We start from the raw sequence: 12,759 nt of genomic DNA on the forward strand, positions 1-12,759 counted from the left end.
GAAAGGAGACTTACTGCAGAGAGACTACTTCACCTCAGGCGTTAATCCATCAAGTTGTGCCTGTTGGTGCCACAGAGATATGGCTATGCTGTTTTCTTTCTTCTCAAGCTGCTGAGAAAGAGACATGCATCTGCTCATTGGGTCAGATTCTTTTTTTTTTTTTAAAGGCCTATAGGAAAGCATTTGACAAATGTATGAAATAAGGAGAAATCCTGTAAAGGGAAGAACTTTTTATTATTTTTAAACAGTGATAAATTCCATTTTTGTATGTGTGTGAATTCATGCAATGCAGGTTCAGACAAGTTAGTTACAGTATAACTAAAGTTGGAAGAGACCTCGAGGATCATCGAGTCCAACCTATCAACACAGACCTCATGACTAGACCATGGCACCAAGTGCCACGTCCAGTCTCCTCTTGAACGCCTCCAGGGACGGTGACTCCACCACCTCCCTGGGCAGCACATCCCAATGACGAATGACTCGCTCAGTGAAGAACTTTCTCCTCACCTCGAGTCTAAACCTCCCCTGGCGCAGCTTGAGACTGTGTCCCCTTGTTCTGCTGCTGGTTGCGTGTGAGAAGAGACCAACCCCTTCCTGGCCACAACCACCTTTCAGGTAGTTGTAGAGGGCAATGAGGTCACCCCTGAGCCTTCTCTTCTCCAGCCTAAACAATCCCAGCTCCCTCAGCCTCTCCTCATAGGGCTTGTGTTCAAGGCCTCTCCCCAGCCTTGTTGCCCTTCTCTGGACACATTCAAGTGTCTCGATGTCCTTCTTAAACTGAGGGGCCCAGCACTGGACACAGTACTCAAGGTACGGCATTACCTCTCTAAGGCCTTTGACAACTTAAAAAATATTAGTAACATGTATTCTTTGGGCAGATATGAATGGCACATTGAAAGAAAATACTTTGAAATTGGGAGTGTAACTACAAAGACAATACTGAGTGTCCCCTTTCCATAAGTAATATAAAACTATAAAAATGTATTTCAAATAAAATGCAGTTCTAACTCGACTGCAGAAATGAAGGTCTTAAAGCCTTTAAATGTTTTTTTCATCTCCAGGTCAACAGTTGAAAATCTTTCTTGATCAGTACACTGATTAACAAATTATATTTGAAATTAAAATTTTTAATTTTACATTATGAAAGGACTCTGTCATAGTGGAAATCTTGAAGTCTTTTAAGAGTTTAAACTTGAGGCAACCTATTCCAGGGTCTCACCACCCACCCTCTAAAGAATTTATTTCTGATATCCAGTCTAAACCTGCCCTCCTCAAGCTTCAATCCATTCCTTCTCATCCTGTTACTGCAAGTGAACTGCTTGTGAACAGTGCTGTCTTTCCAGTGTTATGGATCCCATACCTATTTGTCCTGTCTGACCTGCCATAGTCTGAGGCTGAACTCCACAACGAGGTTAGCTGTTGAGCTGCTTGAAGATTTCAGTTGAGTATTATGCTACTTGTTGATGGAAGTAGGACTTTGACCTTAGAAAGCATAAAGAGTTTGTGGCTCTTCCTGAATATTGTCATATGTCTGAGAAGAGCTGAGGATGTGTGAAAAGAAAAGCCAAAGATGCCTTGAAAAAAATAGATGGATGAATAATCATAATCATCAGGCAATTGGTAGACGTTTTTCAGGATCTGTTTTTCATCTGTTCTGACAAGCAGATCTCAAAGTAAGGAATTGTGTGCTGTGCATGCCCATCACACTTATTTTCAGCTTAAACAGTTCAATAGGTTAAAAGGTAGTTTTGTTAATATGTGAATTGTGTAGCAAGACATTAGTAATGGTTATTTCAGTTGCAAGGCTTCCTGAGGCTAATATGGTAGTAAGAGGTAATATGGTAGTAAGATGCCACAAGTAATATGATTATGAAAAAGAAAAAAAGGCCTGTATTTCAATGAACATTTTCAGTGGTAGGCATGATTATTTCTGTTGAAAAAAAACATAGCTGCTATGACTAAAAACCTTCTCCAAGAAAAAAAATGTATTGGCGGGTAGAAGAATCAGTTCAAAGGCTTCTTTTTAAGTCTCCATCACAAAGAGTTTGCTTTATTATGATAGCTGCTGTCCTGACAGTCAAGTGACAAATTGAGCTATGGGTTTTGAGCTGTCTGTTAAATACAGCACCTCCATTTTTTGAATGTTTTGAGTAACCCACTGAGTAGCTACTGGCTGAAAAGTAGGAGTCACAGTGGGAAGCTGAAGGGGAACCAGCCTCTGAAGCATTTAGTGTTTAATGGATCTACAGCTGTAGTGAAGCAGTATGCAGAAATAATTCTGATTAGGCTTGGTCAATCAGATGACAAAATGAGCCCGGCTCTTCCATCATTCAGCTCTAAAATTCAGAGAACAATTTCTCCTTAAACCCAGTCAAACACAAAAAATGTCTTCCACTAGCTATATTTTTAGCTAATTTCTTAATATAATGTGCTGCCAAAGGCAGAGGGGAGCAAAGCTACTGTACTGGCAATATTGCCTTTTCCATCTGGGTCTGGATTTTAGAAGGAATGATCAAACCCATGAAAATAGTGGGATTGAGAATTGAGCTTTTAACAAAAATCAAATGTTAGTAAATACGAATAGTGGTTTAATATTGTACATCATTTGTGGCATGGTAAGTAGCTTCCTACAGTTTCATGTCAGCTGCTGTCATTAGAATCTACTATTGTAAATGTGCGACTCAAGAGCAGTAACTTTGAATGGCAGAGGTTTTGCCTACTTAACACTATTACTTCATACTAAATCTTCACCAAAAAAAATAATTAATTGCTGAAGTTGTCACCTCTGGGTTTTCCTGAGATTTCTGGCTTTCTCAGCTCAGTCTTTTGCAGCTCTAGAAGCGGGTCAAGATACTCTGATTCTGTTTCAGCAAGTTTAAGAGGTCAGGTAGATGCAAGCATTATTGAACCTTACTTGCAATCTGCTTTGAAGCAGATTAAGTTGAGATTGTGCTTTTGTGAAGAAAAGCATTATTCTAATAAGCCTTGAGAACAGAATAGGCTTCAAAGGAGCAGATGAAGTCATTGTTCTGAACTGATGCCGGTGCTAATAAATGCTGGCAGAATTCGTAGACTTCTATCTATAAAAAGCTACAACCCCCCTAAAGTTAAGAATGTTTAAAGTGTAGTTGCCAAAAAAAAAAAAGAGCCTGTATTTGTAGCAGAACAGAAATGAAAAGTGTTGAATGTTTTGCTTTGTTGGGTGGGTATGTTGTTTGTTTCTTTGTTTTGTTTTGTTTTCTTTAGGAGTTGGAAAACAGCCACTCTTGTGTACCAGCATTGCTTCAAGGTATTTCCTTGCAAAGCAATGGTGGTCCAGAGGTTCACGTGCTGTGTGAAATTGGTGACTTTAATGCTGTGGGCAAGCATATGTGACTGTTCTAAAATGTTTTCATTTATTTCTCAGTATGTTTACATTTTCCTGCATATGCTGGAATTTCACCACTCAGCACAAAGAGTAGCTTTTGCAGCAATCTCCCTCTGAGCCAGTGTCAGTGGAGATCAGAGGGCTGCCCCATTGGCAAGTTATCAAGGAGAATGGACAAAAAGGAAAAATGAAACTGGAGCTCTACTTAGAGAGACAGGTCACAGGTAGTTGCTTAGGGGGAAATTCTACATATGGCAAGATCTGGATAAAAAGCTTTTGATTTTACTAGCTGCATTGTTTATGCACCGTGTATAATGAAAAGGAGCTAGGTTGGGTTTTTTGCTGTTGGTAGAAGCCAATTATTCTTAAACAAATAGAAAAATTCCCCAATACAGTGAGCATCCTTTTACTAAAAAGTTTGTGCAGCTAAGCAGATTTAGCTCTGCTTTTAAATAAATACAGGGAAATGTTTAACCCCAATTGTATGGCCACAAAGCCCGTGCTGATCACACAGAAGCTTGGGAGGGCTGAGGACAAAGCAATGGGCTGCTGGAAACGGCTCCTCTTGTGTGTGCTTCTGCACACAGTCCAGCAACAGCAAGCCTGAACAGCAGAGTTTTGTCAAGATTACAACATGAGGGGGACCATGGCACAAATTCTTACATCTCACTAGCAGAAAGAAAAGAAAAAACAAAACAAAACAACAAAAACAGGGAAGAGGACTAAGAGGACTACAGCTGTATGCACAAGGTAGAGCAGATTTTCCCTTTTCTGTTCTGATTCTTCTCAATCACATAGTTGAGAATTGTGTATCTTAGCTTGATTTATTGGAATGAGACAACACGAGGAAATGGAGTTTATATTTCTAAAGAGGGCATTAAACCTATTCTGTGTAACTTACTAAAATCTTTAACAGTATAGGAACTGAAATCAATGCAGTTATAATTTGTATCCATGAAGGAAAGGCATGGCTTTACAACATAGTAAAGATCAGGTGAAATTTATACTCTGTCTTGATTATTATATGTGTGAAATTAACACATTGTTCTTACAGAGGTTAATATAATCTAGGCAGCCCCACTTGCCCTAGAGATTGACTTCATGAGGATGTGTGTATGAGACATAGAAACCCAAAAAGTTATTTTTTGGTATATTTCCAGGATGTTCTTTTCCGTTATTGCTTTGTCAGAATAATTGGGGGTTGAGCCTTAGCAGAAATAACATCGAGATGACAAAAAGATGGATCAGCAGAGTAGTTCTTCCTTTTCAGAAGGCTCCTCATCACTCATCGTGTGAAAGGAGAAATGTCACAGGGGTGAATAATGGAGCTCTGCATAAAACTATGCTTAAAAACACTAAATAAATTCTATGTGTCACAAAGCAAATATATTTTAAGGTCCCATGGAAATATTTTATATTAAATAACTTTCTGCACTATCGTTAAGTAAAATGAAATGGAATTATATATGTGTGTATACACAGATATATCGTTAATTCTAGGAGAAAGCCCTCTTTTGTTTCTTTTTAAGGTTACATTGAAGTGTCTTAAGATTTGAATGAATATTTTGGATTCATTTTTTGGCCAGACTACAAAATATGTTACATTCTTTACACTTACGGTTATGTATTATAATGTGTTTTTTGTTTTGTTGGTTTTCCTCATTCTAAATCTTATTTGCCTGAAGCCCATCGACACTTACTAGTAGGAATGTTTGTGAAGTGTGAATTGGACATTTTAGTTCTTTCACCAATTTTGTAATCATCTGCACCAGGGAAGGTTTAGGCTGGATGTTAGGAAGAAGTTCTTCACAGAAAGAGTGATTTGCCATTGGAATGGGCTGCCCAGGGAGGTGGTGGAGTCACCATCCCTGGAGGTGTTTAGGAAGAGCCTGGATGAGGCACTTGGCGCCATGGTTTAGTTGATTAGATGATGTTGGATGATAGTTTGGACTTGATTATCTCAAAGGTCTTTTCCAATCTGGTTTATTCTACTCTAAGTACACAGTAAGCATAATGTCAGGTGCAGGAAAGTAAAACATGCTTTACATTTCCATAACATGCTAGTGGCCAAAGTCGTGCACAGAAAATCAGAATTTACATGACTTTCTCTTTTTTTTAAGTTGAATTCATACTATCTCACTTTCTAAACCAGGCATCTGGATACAAATTTATATTTTTGGGCATGGGTTTCCTGGTTATAATGAAATATACAGGACTTTACCTGTTCACCTGCAACCAGTCCATTGAAAGTATCCTCTTAAAGCACTTTGCATTGTGAAGAAGAATGCAAACTGTAAAAAGACTGAGATTGCATTTTTACTTCTTCATTGTTTCTGAGTTGATTTTTGGATGTTTAGGAACTCTTCTGTGGGTATAACTTCCTTGGAGTTTTGAGCTTTTGTTAAGCTCCTTCCTAAGAGACTGTCAGAGAAAATAAACAATGTCAGGGCAAAAGAATTTGATCGTGGACTGTAAATAGGTTAAAGCTGCAGATGTCAAGAAGAACTATAGCAAATATTTATTTTTGGAGCAGCATCTGTGTAGTCCAGGCATCCAAAGAGACTGATAGTCTGACTGTTTCTTACCCAGCAACTGAAAACAGTATGACTGTAGCACCACTTCTTTCCTCCCAATAAACATGAAAACTCCTAATTCATTGTAGTATGTCTCAAACCATATATATTACTGTATAAGCAGGTGATAATTTTTTTCCCCTCTCTTTTAATGAGTGTTAGAAGTGTGAGAAAGGTTACCCACAGTGTCAACAGACCTATGGTTTTGTGATATATGTTGCGTCTTACAAGCCATCTCTGGGTTTAACATCATCCCAAACTTTCAGATGTACTTTACTGGTAATAATAGATAACTACCTTGATGACAGGAATTTGTTCCTATTTAATTGGCATGGGGTGGTCTCCTCCTACATTTTAATGTTATGGAAAGTTAGTCTTTTATAAGATAGGCCATACCCAACTTAATCTAAATTTCATCTCTGTACTGTGATTTTCCTGAAGCCCTATTTGGCTGCTAGTTAGGAGGTTTAGTTCAGCTTATCCAAAATCATGAGAGCTGTGTTGCAGCCCAGAGTGATGATTTTGCAGCTTCATACTGCAAGTCCATGGTGTATACTCTGGAGTGTTGCATGGAGGCAGATTGAGCATGCAGCTGAGGATGCAGTGCCTTGCATGGGAGAATTGCAGGGCTGTCTGGAGTGCAGAATCAAAACTTAGGAAGTTTGGCCTATACTGCTTTTTGGAAGAGTCTCTTGCACTGGAGTGTTCCCCAAACTGTGTTCTGGTTTTGTTTTGGAGACAGTGAGTTGGTGGACTGAACCAGCCAGGAAGCAGCATGAATGGCAGGGTAGATGTAGGCATTGCATTTATATAATAGAATATGTGTGATCGTTGTACTCAAGTGTTTTGGTCAATTAGGAGTTGAATGCATGTATTAGTTCTGAATGCAAGTTCTGTATTGACTTTGGCTCATCAAAGTCTTGTTGGTTTGCAACCAGCTGTTCCAACTTTATATAGAGGCGGGACATAGGAAGGAGGTTGAGTGCCTGAATGAAGACAGTGAAGTGAATTGAGTGCTTGAATGAAGGCAGCAGAGCAAATTACCGAAGTGAATTTCACCCCAGTGAAATTAATTACATAGGCCAAACTCCCAAGGTTACAAAGATAGTGTATTCTTTCCAGTGCTTTATTATGTAAGAGCAACAAGTTGATTTGTTAGACAATCAAGAAGAGCAATTTATGAGAGATGGTCTGTTACTGGAAGAAACAGCTACAAGAAAGTTCTCATCAACAGTTAGGGTCTTGCCAATTGACAGAACAATTTAAGACTAAAAAAGCTTTTTTAAGTATACTGGAAGAAATATTACAATTACCTTGGTTTAAAATCAAGATGATCCTACTGTTGTGAGTTGAGCTTTTACAGTCTCTTCTTTGTCTATGTACACATAAATCGTGAACTTTTAATTGTTTTTCTACAGATAAAGCTCTACTTTTATGTAGAGTATATAAAATAATGGTGCAGTGATTTTAATCTGTTACTAGCTTCACTTCATCACCAGTTTAGTGAAATAAAGACTACATATAGTAGCAGGCATTGCTGAGTTTGCAGATGAGAAAGTGTACTGTAAAATTAAAAGACTGTAAGGGAGATCCTCAGAAACTTTGTGAAGCTCACTTTCAGCATTCATGATCCTGCTTGAACCTTGCTTGCTTGAAAGTTCAAATCCATACATGCATTACCATGGAAAAATAAGCAGCCTTCTTCTCAGCAAAACCTTAGATTTATTTAAAATAGGGATTTCAAGCAGCAAAGAGTTAGAGGGAGGAACTAGGTGCATAATTCTGGTGAATAAACAAAGAAGGTAGCAGCTGAGTGCAAAACTAAACCTCTCCTGATGTTTCCTCTTTCTTTGTATTTTGCTTTCAGTTTGGGCTGTCTGTACCTGTGTGTATGTTATGTGGAGGGAGGGGACTGTCTGTCCCATCGCTGAACTAGAATTTAGGATCTTCTCCTAGATAGAGCATTAACAAAATGCTGGTAAACCCAGATCTCTCTCTTGTGACCAAAAGCTTTTCCTGCTTGCTGCCAGCTGCTGTGACCTCTTCCAGCAGATCTTTTTTTCAGAATCCTGAGTATCTTTATCCCTAAGAGCACCTAAGTGTTTGGTCCTGAGGAGAGAGAGGTACTAGGTGGGCCTTAAATTTGGTTACTGAATGCTAGAAGGTGTGGTAAAGGCTTTCCTTGTGTCTTGTTGAAGCTTTGTGAAGTGCTGATGATACAGCAAACCTGGCTATCTGTACAGGCGATCTGATCTGATGCGAACAGCTATTTGTTTTGGAGAGCTAAATGCAAATCATGATTTTGAAACCTGAGGAGCTTCTTTTTTTTCCAGTGCTTCTTTATTTTTCTCTCAGTGCAACATATATAAATGAGTTGCTGTTAAGGTATCATTCCACTAAACTGGATTTAGTATTACAGCTCTATTAAGACATATCTGATATATTTGTTATAGTTTTAAGAGTGAACGTAGTTATTGCTCCTTATAAATATTTCAGCCTGTGTAATATCTTTTCAGGCAAGGCAGTAACATCCTGTCATACAGAGGATAAGAAAGAAGGGAAAGTAAAGAGAGAAACCATCCTGCTTTGAAGCTTTTTGTACAAAGGTAAGATAGTTTTCTTCTCTTTAAATTTCCTGTGTAGCAGAGGGAGAAAATAAAACAACAACTGGTATGAGGTTTCTGTCAAGTTTCTATCCTTCTATTCACTTTTCAGTAAGTACTGTCAAGATAGTCATATAATGCCTTCTGCATTTACCTACATTTTCTTGTTTGTTTTACACTTTGGGATTAATGCCATTTTTAAAGTGTCCACTTGGCTTTTAACTAAAGAACTTACATCAAATACGTTAATTAGGAAATCAGCTACAAGTATTTCATAGGTTCACATAATTGAAGCAAGGCTTAATCATCTCTTATGTCCCTTGCTGAAGGGAACAGGGGGACAAGTCAACTAGTGAAAAAGTGGATTTAGAAGGAACTTGTGATGGTTTTGGACTGAAAAAACTAAGCTTTTTCTTCTGGCATAGATCACAGATGGTGATGGGGACATTCTGAATTCTTCTCTCTCATGGTTTAGGTCCTAAGGTTAAAATTCCTCTTTTCTAAGTTTTGATTTTTCTTTTTTTTCATGCCCTCTTCAACCCCTCCCTCCTATTATATTTGAACTGCATAAAACTTGCAGCATAAGAACTCGAAGCATAGAGTTAGCCTTATGTGAGGTCAGAAGCAGCTGCTGAATAGTCATCTGTGTTTTAGTATCTGCTTTTTTCTTCCATGAAAAATCTGATTTGGGGGTCTTGAATACAGTACTGTATACAGGCTACTGGAACAAGCCATTTCTATCTTTTATCGTGCGTGGGTGTGGATGGCTGAACACTGTTTTATCTGTCATTTATGTGTTCAAGCAGGCAGAGCATCTGAAAGCATCAATAATACCTTTAAAACAGAGAAGGGAGGAGATGGGCACTGAACCATTTTGACTTCTGAACTATATACTGGCGGTATAACTAAAACAACATTTAATGCATCCTCCCCTACAAAGATTGGTTTTATTTTTTGATCTTTCAGAGATCTGTTCTGAAATGGTTCTCGTCTTAGTCACTCAAGAGTTAAATGTAGCTTTGGATGAAGAGCACTGTTACTGTAAGGTTTTTAAACAGGACTCCTCTGAAAAGAAAAGGGAAAAAAAAAAAGATAACCATTGAAGGCTCTGAAAGACTTTTTGGATGGTAACCAAGTTAAGGAAGCTCTGGGGTTCTTTGGCTTTGCCACTGACTGCTCTCACTCACCAAGATCCTGGCACCCTAGCACTGTGCCCTCATTGCCTCCACAGCTCCAGCTCTCCTGTCAGAGAATGCCACGACACAATGTATCCCCTGGGGCTACTTGGATGAGTGACAACCAGACAGCTCCAAAATGACAAGTGTTTGAATGTCTAATTGGGTCAGTGCACAGGTGCCTGCTCCTCATGAGTGAGATGTTCTAAGTTTTTTCTGTAGCATTCTCTTGGTTCCTCTCATTTTTCCTACAGTTGTAAAACAAAACTGTTGATACATTGATGTGAGGGAGTAGGCATTAGAAAGAGGGATGATTTGCCATTAATCTGTTTCAGTTAAACTAGGTTTAGTGCTGGAGAGGAGGCAAAGAAATGCATTAAAGTGATGGATGTTTACTGAGACAAATGGACATTGTAAGAGATAAAGTGTTTTATTTGACTGGTGAAAACAAATACATTGTCTTATTCTCTGTTAGGTATTTGCATACTAGTTAAATATAGAGGGTTGGGTATCAGCAAATGTATGGGAGAGAAAAAGGAATCATTGTCTTGTATCTGCACAATGAGGCTTTTCCTAAGTCTAATAAACAACTTGCCACCTTAGAATGCAGTTGGATGCAGACAAGTGATGTGCACTGGAATTGTTTTATCTCATTGAAGGCTTGATCTGTGCAGAGAAAACAACTGACAGTGAAGTCGTAGTCTGTATTACTCAATGTAGTTGCTTTTCTTTTATCTCTTCCTCAAAGAACTGTAGAATACCTGGGCTTGGAAGGGGTGTCTGGAGGTAGTCTAGATCAACGCACCTCTTGTTCAAAGCACAGTCAACTCAAGCTGCTTGCTGTTTGGACAACTGATTCAAGAGGTTAACCACCCTTACAGTAGAAAAGTGGTTTCTTCTGTTCAGATGAAAATGTTTTATATTTGTGCCCATTGTCTCTTGCCCTATTGGAGGGCACTACTGACAAGTGTTGTTTACCCCTGCCCCCATTACACATTTAAACCCATTGGTAAGATCTTCCTGAGCCTTCTCTTCTCCAGGCTGGAGTCCTGTCTTTTTCAGTATCACCACATATGTCAGATGCTCCAATCCCTTAATCATCTTTGCAGTCCCTTCACTGGACTGACTCAAGGATGCTTATGTTTTGCTTTTAGTGGGAACCCCATGAATACGTGCAAGCGTTCCAGACATGTCTCACCAGTGCAGAGTAGAGGGGAAGGATCATCTTCCTTGACCCACTGGCAAAGATTTTCCTAATGCAAACCAAGATGCTATTGGCCTTCCTTGCTGTAAGGGTGCACTGCTGGCTCATGGTCTACTTTGAGTCCACTAGGACTTCCAGCTCTGCTTTTCTGCAGAGCTACTTTCTGTCTGGCCATCCCTTATGTATGCTGATGTTATTCCTCCTCCAGATCCAGGACCTTTTATTTCCTTTTGTTGAACTTCATTAAATTCCTCTAGGCTTATTACTCAGCTTTTCAAAGTCCCTCTGACTGAATGTCAGTGCAACCAGCTGATGTATGAATCACTCCTCCCAGTTTATGTCATCAGAAAACTTTGAGAGTGCACTCTGTCCCATTGCCCAGGTCATTAATGAAGTGGTTAAAAGGCACTCGCCCTAGTGTTGTTCAGTGGGGTACACCAGCAATGGCTTTCTTCCAGCTGGACTTCATGCTGATCACAACCTTATGAGCCCAGCAGTTCAACGAGATTTCAGCCCCATATCACTGTCTGTTTGTCTAGTCTGTACTTCATCAGTTTGTCTATGGGGATTTTATGTGAGAGTGTCAAAAGCCTTGAAAAAGTCAAGATAAACAACATCTGCTGTTCTCCTGTCATCCACTGAGCCAGCCATTAGCTAGTCTCTTCTGCTCAGAGTGTCTCAGTCCAGCAGGTGCCTCTGGCAGGGTTGCTCCAGGAAATCAGTCTCTTCCCAGTTCAAGGGTTGTTTAAAACAATATTGTCAGTTTTGCTTTGGCTGACTTGCATGTGTGTTTCTAAAAGAATGCTTTTTAAACGGTGTATGTGTAAAAGTGTGAAGAGTAGTCATTTAAACTATGCCAGGTTTGGAAGTATTCTAAGTGGTGTTAAGTCAGCAGTGTAGCTATTGTCAACAATGTTTAGATAGCAGCCATTTATGTTTTTACCTTGACTTTACTAATAAAAAAGACCTGCTTAAGGAGGTGAAATGCAAAGAGAAGTTTGACACAGTGCTGTAGAGTGTGGTTAGGCCACACCTTGAGTCCTGTGTCCAGTTCTGGGCCCCTCAGTTTCAGAAGGACATCAAAACACTTGAAGGTGTCCAGAGAAGGGCAACAAGGCTGGGGAGAGGCCTTGAGCACAGCCCTGTGAGGAGAGGCTGAGGGAGCTGGGATTGTTTAGCCTGGAGAAGAGAAGGCTTAGGTGAGATCTTATTGCTGTATACAACTACCTGAAAGGGAGGTTGTAGTCAGGTGGGGGTTGATCTCTTCTCCCAGGCAAGCTGCACCAGAACAAGAGGACACAGTCTCAAGCTGCACCAGGGGAAGTTTAGGCTGGAGATGAGGAGAAAGTTCTTCCCAGAAAGAGTAATTGGCCATTGGAATGTGCTGCCCAGGGAGGTGGTGGAGTCACCATCCCTGGAGGTGTTCAAGAGGGGATTGGATGTGGCACTTGAAGCCATGGTTTAGTTAGTCATGAGGTGTTGGGTGACAGATTGGACTTCATGATCTCTGAGGTCTTTTCCAAACCTGTTGATTCTATTCTAAGAAAGGAAACTTTTAATTGGTAGAAATCACAGGAATTATTTATAATAATGAGAGTAACAGGAATGGCATTTTTCAAACTGTTCCTTGTATAACTTCAGTTGTGAAAAATGTCCTCTAACAGGACTGGGATATCATCTAGTTGAATTTAGGAAACTTGACAGGAGAAATCATCTGGAAAAGGGAAGCATATTTCAGTAATATATAGTTTCTTAACATCAGCACTGAGGGGGCGTAAGGGGTTTCTTAATCAAGAAGGTAAATATAAGTAATTTTAAGTGACAGAAATTCTTTCTA

General features: G+C 39.5%; 1 protein-coding gene across 18 annotated transcripts in view; it reads left to right on the top strand.

Annotated features, from left to right (window-relative positions):
- The window catches only part of NRCAM (neuronal cell adhesion molecule), a 168,365-nt gene that overhangs the window by 38,934 nt on the left and 116,672 nt on the right, over positions 1-12,759 (top strand). For all 18 annotated transcript variants that reach the window (XM_068170032.1, XM_068170044.1, XM_068170050.1 and 15 more), the window contains exon 2: positions 8,457-8,546. The gene's annotated coding sequence lies outside the window, so the exon portion shown is untranslated. The remainder of the gene's footprint in view (positions 1-8,456; positions 8,547-12,759) is intronic.

The sequence above is a fragment of the Melanerpes formicivorus genome, unplaced genomic scaffold, assembly GCF_026170545.1.
Source record: "Melanerpes formicivorus ecotype bairdi unplaced genomic scaffold, bMelFor1.0.p_v2 SCAF_3, whole genome shotgun sequence".
NCBI classification, from domain to species: Eukaryota; Metazoa; Chordata; class Aves; order Piciformes; family Picidae; genus Melanerpes; species Melanerpes formicivorus.